Genomic DNA, 20,310 nt, shown 5'->3' with positions numbered 1-20,310 from the left:
ATAAATATACTGCCTTCTAAGTTGCAACTACAAAAACAACGGGAAGCTTAAAAGAGGTACAGAACATCTATATCTGGTTGCACACACGAAAACACACATACACACAAATATACAACCATAAACTGGCTCAAATAAACGACCCTCCGGTTATAAATATAGATTCTAAAGTGCCTCTTATCTAAATAAAATTCAAAATAGAAAATGGGTAAGCGTCTGCTCGTGCTGATTCAAGACTTGAGTGCTTTTATCCACTTATCTTTTGTTTCGAACACTGTAACTTACAATTCCAGTGATACAGAACAACAACTGAACAACAGCAGGAATAAAAACAGCACGAGCGTCACAGGCTCTCTCTGTCTATCAATCTATCCCTTTTCTTCTCTGATGTACGAAAGTGGTCCACTGAAGGAAATGCTTATTTTCACCTGGTTACGAGAAATAAGTGATGACAAAAATCTGATATTAAATTTTGATAAAAATCTTTTTATGCTCATTTTAAAGTTGAAATTGTTATTACATTTACCTAATGGACATTAGGAATATCTGGAGTCATTCGCTAGCCCTTAAGATTTTACAATAAAGAATCAAAATTTCACATATAAATATAGAATATATACCATAAAGTCTTTGCATAGAAAAATCAGTGGGAGCTAATAAATTATGATACGTGAGCAACACCTTGGTCAGTCCATTGGAATCTGTTGTACGGATATTGCTAAAAACAATAATGATCGATCGATTGATTGTAGGGTCACCTGGCGTCACAAAACAAGAATGAAGAAGGTTACTTGGGGGCTATGCAAGAATGTGGACCAGTGTCTATTAAATGCATGAAATAAGACTTTTTATTTCTTTGCCTACTCTAAAAACAATTTCATTTTATCACTTGTTAAAAAATCATAATAACTGGTAGTATTACTGTTATATAATAGTTGAGTTTTTCATAATAATTCTTAATTAATGTTGAGATCGGTTGCAATTTGTCATCATTAGCTGTCTGGTGGAAAATTATTCTCGCAGAGAACTGTTTTCTGTTATTCATGCTATGACCAAGATTTTTAACCATAAAATTAGTGGAAAGAATCATATTTTATCAAGTGGCATACTGATATATTATTGTATTCCTATGAGGGTAAAACAACACATCGTTCCGTCATTGGTACTGAGTCAGTTATCTGAGAAAAAAAAAAAACCTATGAACAGAATTATATCTAAATTCAGCCCCATAACTCATGTAACACATAACCCGACAAAGAAATTCCGTCTTCCACCTTACTGCACAACGTACCCCAGTCGTGAGGTATCATACCACAACTCTTATAAAGTATGTAACATCACCCTTTTGCTTTTACAAAAGCAAAGTCTAAAATAGCGTTAACACGAGAAGCCCCGGCCGCTGCAATCGACTACTGTTAACCAAAGATAATATTACGCGCTATTCAAAGGTTTATTATGTCTTTTATTGTCCTCTCTGTTCATTTTATTTTCCACTTCCCTTTAACAGTTCATTAATTCTATAAATGTTCTTCCCTGCAGCAGAGATTAGAGAGCTTAGATTGGTTACACGGTTGGCTTAGTCCTTCCCTAAGATATCTCCATACTACGTCTCCAGGAATTACGTAGTTGTCGCAATTAGAATCTGTTAATGAACGGATATATAATTAAAAACGATAGGGGAGATAAGGCACCTGTGATAATTAAAATAATAATGATATTGATCAAGAGGGACTTTGTTAGTATTATCATTAATATCTGATTATTTTTAGGAGCAGCACTTACGTAATTCACTTTTTCATTTTTTGATAAACATTTTATGTTTAATTAACTGAGTAATTTTGCATTTTATGGTTGACATGTTCCATGAATTTGTGGCTGGTTTCATAAGTACAGTTCCACCAATCTTGGAGGAGAGAGAGAGAGAGAGAGAGAGAGAGAGAAATATACACACATACACACAGACTTATATATATATATATATATATATATATATATATATATATATATATATATATATATATATATATATACATACATATATATATATATATATATATATATATATATATATATATATATATATATATATATATATATATATATATATATATATATATATATATATATATATATATATATATATATATATATATATATATATATATATATATATATATATATGTATATGTATAAGACTAGAAGAGTCTGCACGCCAGTCAGATGAAACCCACTTTCAGTGCTATTTTCGTCACTTGTAATTAAGTGAATTTTCTCTCAGTGTCTGAACCTTGAATTTTGTACAACTTTTATTCCTGTAATGACATCGCTCTTCTGTTGTAACAGTGGATGCAGTGACAGCAGGCAAAAAAACAAAAACAAAAACAAAAAATTTTCACTGTCGTAGCCGGAGAGAAATTCTTAACTTAAAATACCTGATTTTCAAGATTCCCCATCTGATTAGAAAAAAAAACTTTTAACAGCGCATTTTAAGAAAAAAAAAAAAGATAAATATAAAAAAACACTCTCTTGGCAGAATCAAAAGATGTGTAAAGCAAATACCCTGCAATTCGTGTGACAAATTCTGTGTCAATCAAACTGATTAATCAGTGGAAAAGAGGATTGAATAGAATTAATACTGTGTTAGTGATAAAGATCATAATATTAATTGGACAAGCGCTAACACTTTTATTCCTTTCTCATATAAGAGAATGAAATATTAAAGAGCGTCTTAAAATAAAAGATAATTTTAATTTTCTGTAAAAGAAAACTATTGTGCCGGCTTTGTGTTTCCGTTAGCATTTCATTCTGTCCGCATTTTATTCTGTCCGCACTTTTTTTCTGTCCGCCCTCAGATCTTAAAAAGTACTGAGGGCTAGAGGGCTGCAAATTGGTATGTTGATCATCCACCCTCTAATCATCAAACATACAAAACTGCAGCCCTCTAGCCATAGTAGGTTTTATTTGATTTAAGGTTAAAGTTAGCCATAATCGTGCTTTTGGCAACGATACAGGATAGACCACCAGCGGCCCGTGGTTAAAGTTTCATGGGCCGCGGCTCATACAGCATTATACCCAGACCACCGAAAGATAGATCTATTTCTGGTGGCCTTGATTATACGCTGTAGCGCTGTGCAGAAAACTCGATTGCGCCGAAAAAACTCCGGCGTATTTTTTTACTTATTTAAAATGGAATTTAAATATCAGCTTAGGGGTGACCTCCACAAATAAGGTCCGTGAAAAGCCCACTCAATCTCTCTCAGAAGGAACTTCATCAGCTCCTGCCAAGTGTAAACGGGATTTGAAACGTCTGCTTGTTCGCAAGTGCTTTTAAAAGCTAGCTAACGTAATGTACATTTTTTCTTTTATATACCAGTTCTTTGGGAAATGTCTAAAAATGGAAACCACTCAGGACCTTACCCTTGGTTTCATATATATATATATATATATATATATATATATATATATATATATATATATATATATATATATATATATATATATATATATATATATATATATATATATATATATATATATATATATATATATATATATATATATATATATATATATATATAGTTAGAGAGAGAGAGAGAGAGAGAGAGAGAGAGAGAGAGAGAGAGAGAGAGAGAGAGAGATAATTATTCATCTTCCGTCAAATCTTGTTCCATGATTCGGGAATAAACAATGTATAAGAGTTTGATCATATATACCTGACAAACTCGTGCATAAAAAAAAAGGAGCAAAAATATAAACCCATATTTAATAGCCTCTGAAAATGATCGTTATCACACGAAGGCTCTACAGCATCAGCGATGCCTGGACAGCAGCGCGACGGCCAACGATAATCCGATTGTTTTCGGAGAGCGGGATGCGGTGGCTATGAGACGAGAGGGGGGGACTTTATACAATTAAGATATCCAACCTGGTCGGTAAATCAGCAAAGTTGGAGGAAGAGCAAAGTCTGCTTAAAGTGGATGAGTTTCTACTCCGGGTAAGGTTACTAACTTCACCCTGGGTCCTCCCTTGAGCTTCGCAGGGCCGGCCGAGTTGGAACAACGTCTTCATTCTTCTGTGTGAAAATTCGGATGGGTTAGCTTTTTCACGCAGTTGTTTCTCTCACCATTGTGCGAGAGAACCAGCTTCTACGCTCGTGATTTCAGCGAATGTGTACCGTCTGCGGCATTCGATGAATCTCCTGATATTATTGTATATGTCTTTAAATTTCAGTTCTTTTTATATAATACGGTGTCTGTAAATTCCAGTTCTTTTTATATAATACGGTGTCTTTAAATTCCCGTTCTTTTTATATAATACGGTGTCTTTAAATTCCAGTTCGTTTTATATAACACGGTGTCTTTAAATTCCAGTTCTTTTTATATAAATATTGTCTTTAAATTCCAGTTCTTTTTATATAATACGGTGCCTTTAAATTCCCGTTCTTTTTATATAACACGGCGTCTTTAAATTCCAGTTCTTTTTATATAATACGCGTTAGATCTCATTTTAAACCAAAAGCATTATCCAACTTGAAATGATAATAACTCTAAACTTCGGTTGCTCCTTAGGATTAAGGAGACGTTAACACTCGAAATATCTCCAGAGTATATTTCTCAGCTTGTGCATAAATATCGTGTTATATATATATACAAAAGGATATCATTGAATATTCCATTAGAAAACTAAGTTTAGTGTAATTTTGTTCAGAGTTTATTTTTTGTCTTTGTTACACGTGAAGTCGGAGACTACTTAGGGTATAAAAAGGCAAAATGCGAATTTGCAAATGTGCTCCGTAAATTTAGCTTAAACTATGCTAAAAAAAAAAAAAAAAAAAAAACATAAAAATCATAAATGATATTTAATTATATTCTCCGACATATGATTAGCTTAAAGAGAATTATTACTTTGTTAAGCAGAAACTGCTGTTCATTACCATCCTGGAAATCATTGATTTTATCACGGAAAGCTTATCGCATTTGCCCGGTACGATTTTTTTTTTTTGCTCTTTTCTACAAATTGCTATGTGTCTTAATCACCTATACCTGATTAATTTTGGCCCAAATTTGTTAGTACAAGTAATAAAAGAAGTGAACCTATTTTTTTTCAACGGGAAACTATTTCTTTCTGCTTTTCCAAAAATATTTCCATGTTTATGCTATAATTAGTTTGTTAGAGAACCTTTCGAAGTTCTCCCGGGAAAGGCGACAAGAACGCTTCATGAAGAAAAGAAAGTTCTAGAAGTTCTTTGGTTTTCTCCATGTTAGTGGCCAAGCTGTCTTTCTGTTTATCATTCATAAGAAAAGTGTTTTAGAGATTTTATTCATAATGATCAGTTTTCAGCTTTAAGTAATGACAACATTGTACTCATTTGTAAATTTCTGCATTTATGTGTACAGTTCTTGACGCGTATTTTTTTTCTACCACTTCTCATTAGATTAAGTTGGCATTGTACCAGCAATGGCTTTCTCTTCAAAAATTGTCTTGCTGAAAAGAATAATTTTGGTAATTTATTAGAGAGCTTAAATGTACCAGGCGAGGCTGAAACCTTCTCAAGAAATTTATAGCAGTAAGTACCTGAGTAATAACAGAACACCAGGAAGAAAAGGGAAAATGGTTTATGTACAAGAGAGAGAAGGAAAGTTCCCATCAAAAGTCTACTCATTGATTTTATTGAAACCCAACTGAATTTATCATGCTGCATATCATCAGTGTTTAGATAATACTTCAGAAATGAACGAAAAGAATAATCTCTTATCAAATGTATCAAGCATTTCAGCCAACATACCATTACCTTTTTATTACCGTGACTGGAGAGTATCGATTCTCACCTCATATCACTACGAAGAAAACTAAGGAATTATATTCCGTGCTTATATACTAAGGGATATTTTGTAATGCAAATTTAAGCGATACTTACTATAAAGATTCCCATAGCTTGTGATTACCGTGAATGTACTTACACCTTTCAAGGTCGTATATCAATCATTCCTATTCATATTATGGTGAAAATCAAGTAATAATTTGTAAATATTTATTACTAATCAAAGGTCATTTTGTGATATTGAAGTCTTGACTAAACAAACGAAAAAAGTCGCTAAAATACCTATCTGTCAATGCTGTTGTGTAATTTTAATGAATATGATTTCAGTGACACACAAAAAACCAACGCAGTGATTCATTCATTCACCTAATTACTTATTGTCATAAAAAAAAATAGACGCATATCCTTTCTTGAAAAAATTCTAAAAATACCGTACTGGGAGTGACAACAATAATGTTATGGTTATATGTAAAAATGAGAAAGTACAAGATAACACGATATAAAACATGCTTTAGCAAATAATGTAAATGCATTTTTACTCATTTTCTTCAGCAGAGTAAAACTCACTTAACATTCGATGTAAGATTAAGGGATACTGCTAAAATCTAATGCATGTTGTGTTTTTGGACCGATCATTTATACTAAATCAGGTCATTATTATAAACCCCAGGTATTTTTGCCTATATATATAAAATATATATATATATATATATATATATATATATATATATATATATATATATATATATATATATATATATATATATATATATATATATATATATATATATATATGTGTGTGTGTGTATATATATATATATATATATGTCAAAGAATTGGTGGACTCAGGGAACAGGCTAATTTCAACAATTTACTGCATCTAAAAAAACAAATAATAGTGTTACCTTAATATTAAAAAAAATCTCGCTTAATCGCTCGTTTAACGTGATATGAAAAACTATAACACGAAATACTGGAATGGCAACAAAAGGAGATCACAAGTTTCTCTCTGTCTGTCTGTCTCTCTCTCTTTCTCAGTCCCCTTTGCTCTTACGACGCTAATTTACATAAAATCAACTCTCTCTCTCTCTCTCTCTCTCTCTCTCTCTCTCTCTCTCTCTCTCTCTCTCAAATTTTCAAAAATAACGCACTGTTCAGGAGAAAGTAGAACGACGAAGATATCGCCCCCACAGTCAGTATTGGCCAAAAATGTATTCAAATTTATTTTAAAGATGAAATTGTCATTGGGATATTTCCCTGGGCCGAGGGGAAACTGAGGGGACTAGACACCACCCAATAAATCGAAGGCCATTAGCTTTCGTAGAAGCCACTGACAAAACTGTCGGATTTTGCGGAAAAATAATGCCCCAAGAAAAATATATGTATATGATATTCGTAAAAGGAAACAAAATCATCTTTTCAAGACGAATTATCGACTTTTTCTAATGACGAAACTTGGGGATTCTGCGAAAAAAAATGATGCCCCAAGGAAAATATATATACATGGTGATATTCATAAAAGGAAACGAAATAATCTTTTAAAGATGAATTATCGACTTTTTCCAATGAAAAAACTTTTGGGATTTTGCGAAAAAAAATAATGACGCAAGAAAAAAAATATATCTATATATATATGATATTCATAAAAGGAAACAAAATCATCTTTTAATGACGAGTTATCGACTTTTTTCTAATGACAAAACTTTGGGATTCTGCCAAAAAAAAAGAGAATGTCCCAAGAAAAATATACATATAATATTCATAATAGGAAACAATTCATCTTTTAAATATATATTATCGATTTTCTAATGACAAAATTTATATTCTGCAAAAAAAAAAGGTCCCAATAAAAAAATATATAAAATAAACAGTATATATCATTTAAATATATAATATATATATATATATATATATATATATACTATATATTCTATAAAATAGTATAATATAAAAATATATATATATATATATATATATATATATATATATATATATATATATATATATATATATATATATATATATATATATATATATATATATATATATATATATATTCATAACAGGAAACAAATCATCTTAAAAAAGATGAATTAGCTTTTTCTACTGACAAAACTTTGGGATTTTACGAAAAAAAAGAACGTCTCAAGAAAAATATGTTTATGATATTCATAACAGGAAACATCTTTTAAAGAGGAATTGTCGACTGTTTATATTGTATTTACTGACTTTCCTTAACACAATTCAGCGTGTCAGGCATTTCGATAACCTTCCAGGGAAGTTTTCTGAGTATTATAATATTTACTATGGCATTACATTTGATTCAAGAAACAATTTGATGAATATTAGATGAAACATTTTAAACAGGGCCTTTGAGAAAAGAATGAATAAACTAATGAATCCCACAGAGCGTAGCCAGAGCAGAAATTATGGAAGCTTTCTGATGATTATAATATCTACTCTGGTGTTGCAACTGATTCAAGATATAATCTGATGAATATTGGTTAAAACATTTCAAACACGACCTTTGGGACAAGAATGAATGAATTAATGAATCCCACAGAGCGTAGTCACAGGAGAAATTATGAGCGTAGCGAAGACGTCGAGTCGAGAGCATATCAAGTGAGGAACAACGGAGCTAAAAAAAGGATTATATTTATCCAAACTTCCTACAGAGAAACGAAGACGCTTAAACTTGGCCAGGCTCGGCGGAGCTCAGCGGAGGAGGACCAAGTTATCTTATTCTGGAGTACAAACTCATCAACTTTAAACAGACTCTGCTCCAACGCCAACTTTGCTGATTTACCGACCAGGGTGGATATCTTAATTATATAAAGTCCCCTCCTCTCATAAACACTTCTGCGCTCTCCCCGAAAACAATCAAATTAACCTCCACCAACGTGGCACCCAGGCACCGCGGATGTTGTTTAGAGGTTTATGAGAAATTAATAATAATTTTTCTTTAATTTTCTACCGTCGGTGTTGTACGCAATGAAACTGGGAGATTTCGTTCACTTTACGAATAAAAGTAAATGAAAAAAATCGTGATGCGTGTTTGTGCACGTGTGTGTGTAAAAGAAAGGAACAGAGAGAAAAAAAATGTTTTTATTAAAAGGCACTAAAAATTAAAAAATAATTTTTTGAGAAGCTCAAAAAGTTATTTTCTACTTTAGTGCACTTTAATAATAGCATGTTTATTTTTTTTTTAATTTTCTATTTTATACATTTTATTTTGACAGAAATTGTGACCGATTTATAACTGTAGTTAACGAAATTGATATCAGTTTACGGAGGAGGGGAGGATGGAGAAGGGAAGGGGTGGGGAAGTGGTGGAGGGTAAGAGGAAGGGGAGGGGAAGTGGAGGGGGATGGAAAGGGAAGGGGAGGGAAGAGGGAACAGGAGGGCGAGGATACAGCTAAATTAACACTTGATCGTGTGATCTGGAAGGGGAAGGAGGAAGGGGAGGAGGAGTGCAGAGGAGGGGGAGCTGGAGGGAAGGGGAGGGGAGGGGATGGGAATGGGAGGGGAGTGGAAGGGGATGGGAGGGGGAAGGGAAGAGGATGAGGAAGGGAAGGGGAGGGGTAAGCGAGGTGAGGGGAGGGGGCGAAGGTGGAAGTGGAGGGGGATGGAAGAGGGAAGGAGAGAGAAGAGGGAAGGGGAGGAGACAGCTAAATTAACAATGATCGCCTGCTCTGGAAGGGAAGGAGGAGGGAAGGGAGAGGAGGGGGAGGAAAGGGTGGGGAAGGGAAGGGGAGAGGGAGTGGAAGGGGGGGATGGGAAGGGAAAAAGGATGAGGAAAGGGGAAGGAGAGGGGGAAGGGGGATGGGAAGAGAGAGGAGGGGGAAGGGGATGGGAGGAGGAGAGGAGGGGAAGGGGATGGGGGGATGGGAGGGGAGAGGGGGGAAAGTGAAAGAGGAGGTGGAGGACACAGCTAAATTAATACTTGATCCCTATGCTTTGGAAGGGAAGGGGAGGGGAGGGGGAAGGGGAGGAGTAGGGGATGGGGAGGGGTGGGGAAGGGGATGGAAGAGGGAAGCGGAAGGGGAGGGAAGAGGGAAGAGGAGGGGTAGGACACAGCTAAATTAAAACTTGATGTGTGCGCTGGGGAAGGGGAGGGGAGAGGGGAAGGGGAGGGGGGAGGAAGAGATAAAGGGGAGGAGTTGTATAGAAGGTAGATTCTACCGAGTCAAAGAAGTTGTGAAAAATCCCAAGAGTTTCATCCAAATCCTGAAAACTGGGAGAGGTCACTGTAGGGTCACTAGAGGTCACTACTGACCTACTGGTCACGTAAGGATGTATTATCACCAGGATTGAGTAACCATACAAAATTTCAAGTCCAATCGGACGGAGGGAGCAGGTCGAACATTCAGTTACAAGATTTGACCCAAACAGACAGACGCACGCAGAAGTCAAGTTAAATGAAAGGATGTAAAATCGTAAAGATCACACATTATTTTCTAGACATGGAAGTATTATCCCAAGCTAAGACAATATTTTTGTTCTATTTAACTTCTTTTTCATTTATTTTGTCCTGCTAGAATCTCCAAATCTTTAAAAAAGTATTTGTAAATGACTTGGTATTTATAAATAAAAACTAGGTTTTTATTACGTTTTACATACTAGCTATTCAGGCCACCTCAATAAAATTTCAGTATCCGGAGTTCTTTAATATTATAAAAATTGTATAGATATCTGTGACAAATTAGAAGGTTGTTGAAAGTAGGCGTTCAACTTTAAACGTAAACTATGAAATACACTGGAAAACCCTGTACTTTCATCTTTAATTAGGAGAAAACATGAATTCATTTTGTAAGTGTCATTAAGTGCTAATTACTTTTTTTTTAATGAAATGTATGACCTTTGTTAGTCGCTGAAAGGTCGTCGGGATACAAGTTTAATGTTTATTTTGTTTTGATATTTCGATAAACATTTTAAAATACCTAGTTGGAAAGCAGTTATTCGGCTTTAAAACTATAACAAGAATAAAACTTTCCCTAGAAATTTTCTAGCCGGCTTGATACTAAAAAGCATAATATTTTTCCTCTTTCTTAATATATCCGAGATCTCAAAACAGTCATTTACTAAACTCGAGAATTTTTGTTAACAATTTTCCTGATAATCCTCTTAAAAGTACAGAGGAGATTTGTATTTATATAATAGTTATGGCCTTCACTCACACACGTATCTGTTTTAGTTTAAGTCGAAAGATATTTGTTATGATCTGATCAACATCAATTCGCACTTAGCACTGCCCTTGAATCACAAATTTTTACGATGAAGACGGCAAAGCATATATGCCATTTTTGTTGTCTTAATTTAGAACGTTGTTTTTATACATATTTCATATCCCGAGGGAAAAGCTTTTAACCAGAATCCTCATGTACAATAAGATGACAAATCCCTGACACGAGAATATAACCGTCTAAATGTAACCATTTCACCTCGAGTTTCAAGAGAAAGATTTACTGTTCTTATCCTTAAATGTGGATTCAACTTCTTTAGACGGAAACTCACTGTTTTTATCATTTTATATTTCACTGAAAAGCACTATGACCAATCGAGTTAATTATTGTAAATACGGCAAATATAAATAATAAATAAGCAGCAGTAACGAATGGTAAGAGCAAATCACACACATTCTATTTTGAATCTTTATAGAACGACTGCAGGGAGAATTCCCTTTGCACCTATGTCATAAAATATTATTATTATTATTATTATTATTATTATTATTATTATTATTATTATTATTATTATTATTTTCGTAGCTTTTGCTTACACAGATAGTGCTGGTGAAATATCCTCTTTCCCCAACACCTGACGGAGATGGGAAATCAGACACAAATTCCTCGAATTTACCGGAAATGAGAGGGTGTAGGAAGACTTATAAAATATGCAAAATATATGCGGGATATAAAATAAAGCTCAAAATGATATTGCGGTAAGGCATCGTCACTGTTTGTGCAGGCTAATGTATGGAGATTCCTACGGAAGCTAATAGAGAGAATGCTTCTGATCTTATATCCTATATCTTATATTCTATATGGGGAAAATTCTATATATTCCGTACGTTGTTGCTGCATTCTGTATAGAGAAACTATTTTCATATCGGTGGACTAGGTAAGTGGGAAGCAGCTATACGTTTCCTCAGCAAAGAAAAATGTTACGTCTGAATCAGTTAGCAGAGTAACTGAGTAAATCTTCGAGGCAGAACATTTACCTTATATTTTTTTCTCCTGGAAAAGAGGAAATAATTTCATTAGTGCTTGAGGAAAGGGGACAGAAATTAGAGTGATAAGGTGATATCATACCTTGAAGATAAGTCTTCACAACTGCGAAGGTGGTTTAAGGTGTTTTGGTGATATTGTGCAAACCAGATCATAATTCACGAAAGCTAAAACTTTTTTAGAATAAATATGGGTAAGACATTGGGGATTTCCTGGTCGAATGCAAAATGGAGGCGAGAACTTAGGGAAATTACTGTTGCTCAATCTTTTTTTTCACGATATGCAGAACCCCTTTCCTGGAAAATACTTCTTTTAATTCCTATTTCTATCTTCTTCTTTCTGTGTATCAGAAGGGGAGGATTTTTCATCAGTGAGAGGCCCGTGAAATTAGATTGTTTTGTAGAGCTTTGGACCTATAAGCCTATATATCACTGGAAGAGTTTGATATGTTCAAAGGGAAAAAATGGTCGTCACTGTTTGTTAGAAACTTAGAATTAGATTAAATTTACATCAAAGAGCTGCGCAAATTAGTACTAGTTCGTGTGATTTAAAGATCTTTATCCTCTACTTATCATTATACAACTCTGTAGTCTTCCTTGCTTAGAATAAAACGACCCTAGAATCTTTATTTACTCTCACATAATATCCACATCCCGAAAACGTACAGTAAATAAGAAAATATTATACAGCGACATAAAACTAATGAGCTTTTATCCTCCCCATTAACAAAGTTTGACACGCTTTACATTTTATACCATGAAAGTGAAGAAAATAAAAAAAAAAAGTATAACTTTTTTATAGTAATTTAAAACATATAAGTCCTGCCCCATGGGTTTTTACGTGAAAATTTTAATATTACCAATCTGAGGTTGCTACATGGTAACAAATGTTGAACATTTTTTCCTCACAAGTGGCTTTAGAATGTTTGGCATTTGCACCATATACGCTACAATGATTCAAAAGGTATTCAAGAACCTATGGTTTGAGAACACTAAACAAATGCTGAAATGGCAGTAAATGTATGGAGAGTAGTACAACAACTGGAGTACAGTCGTTTTTAAAATTCTTTCCATGTGCCTCTATAATCTTTAAGCTGTAATGCATCACTGTCAGAACTCCTCAAGTAAAATAAGCAGCAAATTTTTTTCACAGTATCGTAAATTGAGCAACGTACATATATCGCATACTTATTTATCTGCTATTGAATTTTGCAATTTCGACGTTTATTTTGCATTAACTTTAGTTGCAGTTTAATTGTTGGGAATAACAAGAATCATACAAAGATAATCGTTTAATAAAAACTTGGAAGCATAGAATTTCATTCCTCCCCTCTCGAAAAAAGTTACGTAAAATTATGTGAATGAAAAGATCACTACCATATTATTCATATTTTGAGAATACAATATAGCAAGTTTTCATTTATGTAATAGCTATTAGCATTAAACATTAATAGAAAATATACTAAAAACCTCAGTTTGACGATGGTCTCCATCTCAAATTCACCAAAGGAGTAAAGAATAGGGTCTGCAGAATACCTGCTTTTTTTGAAAAACGAAACGAATTCTCGAAGTTTTTGAGGAGCCGTTCCATATGCCACTAACACAAGGGAATTTTAAATCGTTGAGATGGTTTTACCAAGGAGAGGAAAACTTCCCTTTTCCATGCCCTTCACATTTCTCGTAATTCTCTCGGGTAAATTTATACGTGCAGACGCACAGGCACGAAAAAAGCACACATACTCACCCACATTCCACAAGCACAGACACATGAACACAGACACACTTATATATATATATATATATATATATATATATATATATATATATATATATATATATATATATATATATATATATATATATATATATATATATATAATGTATGTATGTATCCATAACAGGTGGCTCTAAAGAAAAAAAGAACGATGACTACCACATTCATATTTTAACTGCTGATTAACGGATGAACTCACTGTTGAGTAAAACTTCCTTAACATCAGACGTTTCATGCACCTACACGAGGGCTCTTAAGCAGTACGTCAAACCCACCCTCCCCTCCTAAACACAGTGCACTATTCCACTACCCTCCTCCCCCAACCGTCTTATGTTCACTGTCGTGCTTTCATAATGTTCAAACCAACTCCTTTTTATTATCTTTATCAACCTTTAATACTTGTATCGAGGCCTTTCAAGGTCTTCTTTTCCCTCCTCCCTGGAACTCCTCTGAATTTTCCACTCGTTTTACCAACCAATCGTCATCCTTTCTTTCCACATGATCGAACCATGTCAAAATATACTAATCCATCGCTTAACAAACGTAATTCCTTTTAGCAATTTTGCAATATATATCTTTAAATTTCTCACTATGTCAGTTCTTAATTTGGAAATAACGGGCAAACAATTATTCCCAAAAACTTCAACCTATTCATCTCATTTTCAACATCCAAAATTCACTTCCATAAAGAAAAGTTTGCTTTAAAATTCCTTCCTGTATACCACCCTCGACTTTCATAGCCAATTCGAGACTTCCCAACCATCTGCACACACCTGGCTATCCTTCATGCTTCGCTTATTCTACGAAACCTCTTTAACTCATTATACGATCATTCGTTATATTTACACCCAAATTCTTTTACAAATCAACCTACTCCACTTTTCCAAATTCCATATTAGCAATTTTTCTCCGTTCTTCCCAACTTCCATTTCCCTTCATAGCTTTGCGGTACTCTTACCCACCTTTACTCTTAGCTTTCTCCTATTTCAAAGACTTTAAAACTTTTTTGGTGGCTTCTACAGTTTCGATTCACTATCGCCAATCAGTGCTGTATTATCTTTGAATATCAGCTATTTCAAACTCCTTTTCAGATCTATTTCCTTATCCTTCAAATTTGCACATACAGCTACTGCCGTTTCTCTGAATTCTCGCATCATTTCGTTCATGAAAAATACTGAACTCCCACAAAGACACAACACCCCTTGGGGCATTTACCAGTCTCCCCCGTGTGCGTATTCAATACAAGTTTACACTTCCATCATAAAAATCTTGTCTTCTATATCCTACATTCTCAACACTCTCCACATAACCATTCTGTGGCTTTTTCTATTTACTTTCAAAACTCTCATGTAACCGTTTCATAAAAACAGCATGCCTTCATCCTTGTCTAAAGTCACAATGCTCTCGAAAAATAGTTACATTGTCTATGTATATATATATATATATATATATATATATATATATATATATATATATATATATATATATATTTGTGTGTGTGTGTGTTTGAGTGTCTGTGGAGATATTCTAAAGAGAAACATAACAGGTTTTCTGTTTATACAATAATGTATATAATCAATTTAATTCTGTAAACGTATTTTGGCTCATCTAAATATACCCCACGATTTCGTGAAATTCCAAAGGCACTATTCTCTCGCTTAGTTTGATTGATACATGTTTTGATTTTGCCCAAAATACTTGTATAAAAAAATGTAGTCACTTTGATCATAGGTACACTTTGTTAGTTCAATGCGTCTCCTCGTCCATGCTGTAGTTATTAAAACACTCATTTAAAGAAGTACCCGGGATAATACAATCGTCACTTGCTGTCTTGTGATTTCACATGTTCACTCTAGTCCAACTTCTCCACCTTTAAGGTATATCAGTTACTCCACCTCCTCACGGGTTGGTTCTATTAGAGTTTGAAGTATGACACAATTTATTTTCTTGAATTGTTGAACCCTCCTCTCATATATATATATATATATATATATATATATATATATATATATATATATATATATATATATATATTTATATATTTATATGTATATATATATATATATATATATATATATATATATATATATATATATATATATATATATATACATATACATATACATATATATATATATATATATATATATATATATATATATATATATATATATATATATATCACACATTACCACAGGTGAAAAATAAGAAACAGGGTGTAGGACCTACACCCCGTTTCTTATATCTTTCACCTGTGGTAATGTGTGATAAATGAATCACGTACAAAAGTGATAATAATCATATATATATAATATATATATATATATATATATATATATATATATATATATATATATATATATATATATATATATATATATATATATATATATATATATATATATACATTTACACATACATTCACTTATGCTGTTAATTTACTGGGAGAAACGAGAGGAAGGGTTAATAAAGATCACTCCCTTGCCCAAGCTGCGTATACAAGCATCAAGGAAGACAAGGTCCTCCATTTGCTCCCCCGTTCTTCGAAGCACTCGGTCTTCGGATCCTTATTTAGAAACACTTGCGGCCTCTGAGCTCGGCCGCCGCCATCGAGGATGCTAATGCTTCTGTTATTGCTGATACCGCTGCAACTGCGCTGCGGTGTTGCCACCTAAGGTCCTAGAAATTGGCTTGATGCTTCGTGAGCGACTTAAGGAGAAGCTTTCATTGACCGGAGCGATAGCATTTCCTTGGAAGTTCTAAGGCGGAAAAGGACACGTTATTGTGAGGAGGACCCACCAAGCGTAAAATGGCCTTTTTAGTTGTACGAAAACGATTGTGATGGCTGTGTCTGTCCGTCCGCATTTTTTCTGTCCGCCCTCAGGTCTTAAAAACTACTGAGGATAGAGTTCTGCAAATTAGTATGTTGATCATCCGCCCTACGATCACCAAACATACCAAATTGCAGTCCTCTAGCCTAAGTAGTTTTTATTTTATTTAAGGTTAAAAAGACATAATAGTACTTCTGGCGGACCGTGGCTGATGCCACCACCGGACCGTGGCTGAGTTTCATGGGCCGCGGCTGAAAGGTTCTTACAGCATTATACGCTGTACAGAAAACTCGATTGCATATTTTACTTGTTTTATTTTAGAACCAAGGCCAAAGGGACTGGAAACTTAATGCCATTTCCTAATGTAGATCCTAAGAAAAGAGGAAAAGGAACAGTAAGGAATTATTATTATATTATTATTGTTATTATTATTATTATTATTATTATTATTATTATTATTATTATTATTATTATTATTCAATAGATGAAACCGGTTCATATGGAACAAGCCCACAGGTGCCATTGGCTTGAAATTCAAGCTTCCAAAGAATGTGGTGTTCATTAGGAAGAAATAAGAGGAAGCAATAATACGGAAGCAACATTATCTAGCATAGAATTATGATTATCCTCCGCAAGCACATTAACCCTTATTGAATTTTACACTGTATCCGAATTCTTGGCCTTAATGATACATACTGTTCAGGAGAATGTTTATTTCAATTCTGTTCTTTTTTTTCATGGTGGTTAAACATTAAAGACAGAATTTGGTTCGGCACCTGATGAACTTGATAAATGTTCATTAAAGGATGATTTTTTTTTCTTACCATGTGGCAATCCAGCACAATTTAGTAACGAGAGGATCCCACCGCATTCGTCAGAATAATTTAAATGACCCATTTTTCAATTATTATTTTCCACTCTTCTCTTTAGCTGAAATTTTCTACATTCAACTTGGAAAAAGTCTTACATTACTTGAATGGTGTTCTTAGAAACTGATCTGTTCGTCTTAAAAATAACATTAATGTGGCAATTTGAACAATAATTGTACGTGCTTCATACTCTTGTTAAGAAGGATGCCGGAAGTTTCCAGACTGTATCAAATATCAGACATTTTTATAATTATGCACTAAATTTCGCAAGGCTAACTGGAAAGACAGAGTTCGTGCATAGTTCAGATATAAGTTCAATAAATACAAGAACATATCAATTAAAACAAGAACGTGTCTATAAAAACAAGGACGTGTCAATAAAGACAAAAACACATCACGAGAGAAATACTATCTGTACCCGTCCTCTCCAACAGCATATAAAAAAAAATGAAATCCCATTTTATCTGACATATTCATCAACATTATAAATTATCAGATGATACTAAAAACACGTCCGTATATCGCACAAGTGACTTCATTATCTGCAAAATTCTTTCTATATAGAAGTTTCATGTTTGTTCGAAAAGTCATTGAATGATTAACAGTATAGCTAGTTATTTAATCATAGCCAAATATCTGACGTGGGACGTAAACGTACAAAGTAATTACTTTAACTAAAAGAGCTTACCCAGGAAAAATATAAAATCAAATACCTGAATATACCTGAAAAAATATGCTCGCTTTTTTTTTGCAGTTAATAAAGATTTTTTCCCTCGGGTCTTTCAGCTTGTGTGACACTTTTCAACCTTTTTCCCCCATTTGGGAAGAACGAGAAATAGGAACTGGCTTTGCGTATAATTCCTATACCTTTTGATAAAGGAAATGTACAGGGGCAAGCTCTAACCCCACTAAAAAAACGGGTATAACACTTACGCGTATATACCGTACATGAAACCAAGAAATGATTTTATAAGATAAATTCAGGATTTGGTAAATTGAAGACCGGGTCGCTTAAAGGCCTGTACGTCTCCAATGTTCAATGGGAGGAGAAGACATAGGTTAAAGATTCTTCCAAGCATTTTCCTTAATGCCGAATATAAAGAAAAACCCCCTGACAGTTATTGCATATGAAGTGTTTGTAGAGAAGGTTTCGCCAATATTTCCCAGGATGCCGTGAGGTGCACTGAATTTATTTCTGGGTCCCTCCGGAATGCGTTGCGTTCCGTACACCTTACTCTACCTGCTTTTTAGTTTTCTGTAAAAGAAAACTATTGTGCCGGCTTTGTCTGTCCGTCAGCACTTTTTCTGTCCGCTCTCAGATCTTAAAAACTACTGAGGTTAGAGGGCTGCAAATTGGTATGCTGATCATCCACCCTCCAATCATCAAGCATCACAAATTGCAGCCCGCTAGCCGCAGCTGTATTTATTTTACTTAAGGTTAAAGTTAGCTGTAATTGGGCTTCTGGCAACCATACAGGATAGGCCACCACCGGGCCGTGGCTGAAAGCTTCATGGGCCGCGGCTCATACAGCGTCATACCGAGACCACCGAAAGATAGATCTATTTTCTGTGGCCTTGATTATACGCTGTAGCGACTGTACAGAAAACTTGATTGCGCCGAAGAAACTTCGGCGCATATTTTACTTGTTTATTTTTAAATTTTAAATTGAAATTAAGGTAAATACAAAATACCCAGGCAATCCTTATGTAACCGCAGAAGCATAAATTCCGCTATCCAGTTTTGATATACATGCATACAAATACAGATACATACGTGCGAATAACGAAGGAGTAAAAAACAATGCCCAGATTACCACGGATATCATGACACTTTCTAATCGCTTCGCCGTTCCTCTCCCAAACAGCAATGGAAACGGCAGATCGTAATTGTACGTCAAACAGTGTGCTAAAAAAAAAAAATACTCCATTATGTACTGTCCATTTTGCTTAAAACCCAAAATGGCTGATATTGTTGCCATGCTTATAATATTACTGTCTAATACAAGCTATAATTGGTTAGCAACATTATAGAGCAGGGCGAACCCATTTGCAATTTAACTGTGCCATCACGTTCAATGGCACTATTCTCACGCTCCGTAACTATTTCGGTGAATGACGTTAACTGTTACTACGGTGCCATTGATAACAGTTCCCCACTGGTTTGGACGCCGGAGCTTCGTTTAAAAAAATCGAATTAAAGGCAGTAATGGAAAATGTCAATTTCCCAGTACCTGTCAGATCAACAAGGGAATGTTTTTTGCCGCGTTTACCAATGACCGTCGATCACCGAAGTGAGGTTTATTCATATACGATATTACTTCCTATTTTTTTTGTGGTGGTGCAATAGGCTTGGAAAAAAAATCCCCTTTTCTGGACTCTACTTTAAAACAAAAAATAGTATGTTTGAAATCTGTCCGTTCGCCTTGAAATATGTTGCAGGTTTTTAATAAAGCGAGTCTTTTTTGGCGGTGAAATATGGCCCCCCCCCCATACAAAAAAATAAAAATGTCCATTCTTTTTGCTCCACCTCAAAAATAGTACAAGTTTAAAATCTGTCCATTTGTTTTTAATAAAGTGAGTCTTTTTTGGCGGTGAAATATGCACCCCCTCCCCAAACAAAAAAACAAAAAATTCCATTCTGTTTTGCTCTTCAAAATAGGTACAAGTTTAAAATCTGTCCATTTGTCTTTAAATACCTAGATTGTATCTAATAAAATTACATTTTCCTATAATTCTGTTATTTCAAAACTGTAGCACAATATGAACTGGGATATCTTTCGAAGCGAATATTT

The sequence above is a fragment of the Macrobrachium rosenbergii genome, chromosome 49, assembly GCF_040412425.1.
Source record: "Macrobrachium rosenbergii isolate ZJJX-2024 chromosome 49, ASM4041242v1, whole genome shotgun sequence".
Taxonomy (NCBI): Eukaryota; Metazoa; Arthropoda; class Malacostraca; order Decapoda; family Palaemonidae; genus Macrobrachium; species Macrobrachium rosenbergii.
The sequence above is the reverse complement of the archived record's forward strand: the minus strand, read 5'-3'. Positions refer to the sequence as shown.